The 5,913-nt window shown below is 34.4% G+C and overlaps 1 long non-coding RNA gene across 1 annotated transcript; it reads right to left on the reverse strand.

Annotated features, from left to right (window-relative positions):
* Window positions 1-209: 209 nt before the first annotated feature.
* On the reverse strand, window positions 210-2,740 carry LOC110938628. The gene is made up of 6 exons (XR_002591540.2): window positions 2,607-2,740; window positions 2,422-2,514; window positions 1,386-2,338; window positions 1,206-1,307; window positions 1,003-1,125; window positions 210-814 (listed from the first exon to the last, which is right to left on the reverse strand). It is a non-coding gene; the product is annotated as an uncharacterized LOC110938628 (long non-coding RNA).
* Between the last annotated feature and the right edge of the window lie 3,173 nt (window positions 2,741-5,913).

The following is a 5,913-nucleotide window of genomic DNA, read 5'->3' on the forward strand; positions in this document are numbered from 1 at the left end:
TGTCATGCCCCAATGTTTCCGCCATCGGTTGGGGTGTGACAGGTTTGGGACAAGCTTATCTAATCGGGTTTGGGGTTGGGTTTGATATGAGTTTTTAGTATTAAGGAAAAGCTCAACAACTGCATGTTTGATTCTCAGCACATCGGTTAAGCCTTCTACTAAATCTGATACTATAAGATGGTAATTGATTTAGTAGTGATTGATGGTGATGAAAGCTTAATATTGTATTTTCATCTTTTATTTCCATAAAATGTTGTCGTCATAAGGAATAGTCCACAATCATCATACAGACACAAGAAGCCCTAACAACAACTACAAGACGGCAAAACAGACGTACCCGCTGCAACGCGCGGGCTTTCCCACTAGTTTACAATAACATATACTAATTACCCATTTTTCTACTGTAAGTGCTGGTTGTGGAGACTATATATCCATATATTAAAAAGGGATATATATATATATATATATATATATATATATATATAATGATCACCCATTTTTCTACTTCGACATACAATGACGAGGCCAGGGGCAATTAATACTTTGAAGAAGAGCAGTTGATATAGCTATCATCAATGTTGTAAACGCACCATAAACGAACATAAAGAAGGTCGTTTTATTTAGGGTAGTGAAGCGGCGAAAAAAGCTCGGATGTTTCTCGCAACGCATAGCGGCACCACCACTCCAAACAACCACCATAAAACAATAGAAAGACACCACAAACAGCCATTTGATATGGGATATATCAAAGTATCGATTAATAGCCAGTAACATCAGATACGACTGAAGTAAACGTTTAACCTCGGCTTGGAACCTGGTTAGGAATAAAAATTATGCAAGTTAATGAAAACTTAAAGTAACATATAATATTTTAATGAACAAGATACTAGAAGTGAAACATAAACATTAACATAAATAGTGAGAACATCACACATATTAACATCACATAATATATAAAGTAAGTAAATGATCCACAATAGGTTGATGAAACATAAGACTTACATTGAATCACCCTCGACAGGTTGAATATGTAACACTTGTTGTGCTCGATGATCATCATTTTCGAGACTTTCCACGTAGTAATATTATCGTCGTCGTGGAATTTTTACGACTGTCCCACGATACCTTACAATGTAAAAGATGTTATAAAATGTTAGTTGAAAAGAAACAAAAGAAAATTTTAACTTGAAAAATAAAATACTTACACTAGTTGCGTTGGTAACGTTGGTGGTGGACGATCTTCTTCTTTAGGTTCTTACACATGATAGAAATGTTGTTGTGGAATGCTGATGAATGCCTCATGAGACCTTGCAATGTAAAATAAGTTTGAAATGTTAGTTGAAACGATAATAAAAAGGAATCTGAACTTGAAAAAGAACACTTACATGGGTTGAGTAGGCAACACTAGTATATGCAGGCCGGTTTGGAGGGAGTGAAGGGTGGGCAACCACGCAAGGCCAAACTCTCCCGGGGTCCGAATCTTTTTTATAAAATTTTATTTAGTGTTTATATATGTATTTTGTTTTAGATTCATTTTGTATGGCATCTGTTGGTTTTAATGGCCTTCACTTTGCATTTCAAAAGGTAGGAGATAGAAGCAACGCGCGTTCGACTCACAAGTGTTCTAGATTTTTTGAAAAAAAAAATTCCCTTTATTTTTCCTTTTTGTTTCTTATTGTTTTTCTTTAGCATGAGAATCTTTTTTTACTTTTTATTGTTTTGTTCTTTCGTTCATTTTAAGTTTACTTTTTTCTAATTTAAAACTGAAACATTTTGTTATTTACTTTTTTAAAAGTTTTTTTTTGTTATTTACTGTTTTTTTGTTTTGTTTATTATTTAAGTTAAATTAAACTTAACAACTTTTAGTAATTATTTGAATGTTTTCTCTTTTTTATTATACAAAACTAATGAAGTGAACACATTTTAGACTATTACGACTATATTTTTGAGGTTTTTTCTTTCATTTGCTATAGCGAGTGTGTTGAAACAAACAGAGTTTTCACCGTATGAAACGTGCGAGTTTGATCCTGCTAGTTTATATATATTTTTGGGCCCCAGTTTTTCATTTATTATTATATTTTCTAGTATGTGTGTGTATATATATATGTGTGTCTGTGTGCTAATTCAGATACATATATTTTTTCTTTTCAAAATTGTATCATTGACTATATTATAAGGGGCCGTTTTATCTACTTGCCCATGGCCCAAATCTTTTTAAGGATTTTCGGAGACGGCCCTAGGTATATGATCATCTTCATCTTCGGTAACTTCTTCAATTTCGGGTTCATCCACATGATAATATGGTTGTTGTGGAATGTGGATGAATGTCCCATTACACCTTGCAATGTAAAAGAATTTAGAAAATGTTAGTTGAAAAGATAATAAAAAGGAAGTTTCAAACTTGAAAAAGAAAACACTTACATTTCTAGTAGTGAATGATCATCTTGATCATTTTGAATAACTTCTTGAATTTCAGGTTCTTCCACGTAATAATATTGTTGTTGTGGAATGGAGCTTGCAATGTAAAAGATCCAAGTTAGAAAATCTTGATGGATAAAAAAACAAAAAAAAAACTAGAACGTTCCACTTGAAAAATATACACTTACTCTTGTTGTGGTTGATAGAAAGTAAAACTTGTGGTTGAGGATCTTCCTGATTCACCGTCTCAGAAGTTGCCATTCAAAGAAAGTTGGAAAATATAGAAAGGTTAATTAGGGTTTTGGGAGGAACAAAGAGAGAGATAAATAAGGGAGGGGGATGCTTTCATGCAATGTGTGGCTTTCACGCGGTGTGTATGATTAATAATAGGAAAAATTACACGTTTTGTCCTTTATCTTAGTATCCTTTTTCAGGCAGTATCCTTTTCAACGAATTTTGACAGGTTTTGCCCTTGTTGCATATTTAGTCCTTTGACATAACTCGGTTAAATTTTCTTGTTAAATATGGATACCCGAGGGTATTTTAGTCTTTTTACCTATTTATTTAATATTATTTAAAAAATAAAACAGAACATTTTTAAAATTATTATTATTATTATTATTTAACTCTTTCTCTCTCTTTACCTCTCTCTCTATCTCTTTACAAGTTTTTCTCTCTCTCTACCACACTATTTTGATGAAAAGGATCTGATAACTCTTATACATATGGATATATTCATAAATGGGTGCAACAAGCTGATCAATATCAATGACAATCATGTTGGTTCGGTAAACCTACCTGCCAACGCCACTACCATCAACACTTCCACCAAAACCATTCAAATCCCACCTCCATCTCCCACCTCTCACCACCATCAATCGACCGCCACCACCATTAACCCACCTTCCACCGCCGCCACCATCAACACCTCCACCAAAACCTTAGATCTACAACAATCACCACCACCTCACCAAAACCTTAGATCTGCCTAACCACCACCCGACTCAAACCCCAACGCAGAAACAACGGCGACGGTTCACCACCATCCAACCACTGTTTCACCACCATCGTCACCGCCTTAATGCCGTCTCAACAACCACCCACTACCCCTCCGTTCACCTCCATCCGAGCCGCACCTGAAGACCCATCTGTAGCGCCTCGCTTTTCGAAACTTACTTTAACTAGAAAGATTATTTATGTACCTATTTTGAAAACTTACATCCGTATCGTAATTGTATTCCGCTTCCGTTTTCATAATTCGTAACTTGATTCGTAATAAACGTGACCATCTTATTTAAATTACGCTTGCCTATTTATTTATGTTAATACATTTAAATTCGTGCATTTGTTCGATACATATTAGTGCTTCTCATAAAGAAATACATGACTTTAGACGTCTAATTTAGGCAAACGTTTGATATTACGTTCGTAATACACAACCTATACTTTTAACTTATACAAACTTATTACATACTTTTTATGTCTAAATTAAACATTTATATATAAGCTAAATTTATATGTTTAATAAATTACTTGAACAAATATTGATATTACATGAAATATGATATACATTATACTTTGCAAGAAATCAAGAAAAAACATGAAATGAAAGAATTCTTTTGGCCCATTACTTGCGGCCGGTTTTTGATCTGCCATTGGAGGAGTTGTTTCCAAACTAATTTGTTTAGTGTACACAACAATTTTTTTTTGAATAACTGCATATTATAAATAAATCAAATATGAACAACCACTGCTACTAGCAAGATACTAGAGCAGGGCCACACCTAGGTACAATGGAGTATGATCCCCCAAAATTTACAAATTAGAACACAAACTACACAAATGAAAAACTCCTCCACATCTTCCAGGTTATCTCCCTGTTTCCACCTCTGTTTTTGTACCATAAAAACGAAGAAGTTTGAATCTCCCCAAAAATTTTGTCGACGTACACCCGCTTACCTGAGAAAATCAACTCATTCCGATGTTTCCATATTGACCAACATGCGACGGTTCACCACCATCCAACCACTGTTTCACCACCATCGTCACCGCCTTAATGCCGTCTCAACAACCACCCACTACCCCTCCGTTCACCTCCATCCGAGCCGCACCTGAAGACCCATCTGTAGCGCCTCGCTTTTCGAAACTTACTTTAACTAGAAAGATTATTTATGTACCTATTTTGAAAACTTACATCCGTATCGTAATTGTATTCCGCTTCCGTTTTCATAATTCGTAACTTGATTCGTAATAAACGTGACCATCTTATTTAAATTACGCTTGCCTATTTATTTATGTTAATACATTTAAATTCGTGCATTTGTTCGATACATATTAGTGCTTCTCATAAAGAAATACATGACTTTAGACGTCTAATTTAGGCAAACGTTTGATATTACGTTCGTAATACACAACCTATACTTTTAACTTATACAAACTTATTACATACTTTTTATGTCTAAATTAAACATTTATATATAAGCTAAATTTATATGTTTAATAAATTACTTGAACAAATATTGATATTACATGAAATATGATATACATTATACTTTGCAAGAAATCAAGAAAAAACATGAAATGAAAGAATTCTTTTGGCCCATTACTTGCGGCCGGTTTTTGATCTGCCATTGGAGGAGTTGTTTCCAAACTAATTTGTTTAGTGTACACAACAATTTTTTTTTGAATAACTGCATATTATAAATAAATCAAATATGAACAACCACTGCTACTAGCAAGATACTAGAGCAGGGCCACACCTAGGTACAATGGAGTATGATCCCCCAAAATTTACAAATTAGAACACAAACTACACAAATGAAAAACTCCTCCACATCTTCCAGGTTATCTCCCTGTTTCCACCTCTGTTTTTGTACCATAAAAACGAAGAAGTTTGAATCTCCCCAAAAATTTTGTCGACGTACACCCGCTTACCTGAGAAAATCAACTCATTCCGATGTTTCCATATTGACCAACATGCCACTAGGATAATGCCTTGAATAGCTTTCACCTTCGAGCCTTCTAAACCTTGTCATTATCCAACGTAAGTTGGCGAAAAAAAAAGAACATGTATAAAGTAATCACACTTGCGCCAACATGCACATCAGCCGAAGCAAGGCTGAACAAACATTGGCTAATTCTTTTTGGCTTAATTTCTTTTTATTTATTATTGTTCAACTCCTACCAACTTATATTGATTACCCTCTTAACACTAACCCTAATCCCCATTATAAATACATCATTTTCTCCCACTCTATTCCACTTTCCAACTCCACAAAACACTCGAAATTCACTCTAAATCACTCAAAATTTCCCAGCTTTGAGCAGAAAGTTTAGGTAATTCAAAGTGAGTTCTAGCTCACTTCTTCAACTCTTTTCTTCTTGTTTCTTCTTCTAAAACAGTTGGATAACCTCTAGGAAGGTTTCACAAGTTTGCTTGGGCAAACTAAGGTGAAAGCTCACCATTTTTTAGGTCCAAAGTGCACTTTATTTTCT

The sequence above is a fragment of the Helianthus annuus genome, chromosome 5, assembly GCF_002127325.2.
Source record: "Helianthus annuus cultivar XRQ/B chromosome 5, HanXRQr2.0-SUNRISE, whole genome shotgun sequence".
NCBI lineage: Eukaryota > Viridiplantae > Streptophyta > Magnoliopsida > Asterales > Asteraceae > Helianthus > Helianthus annuus.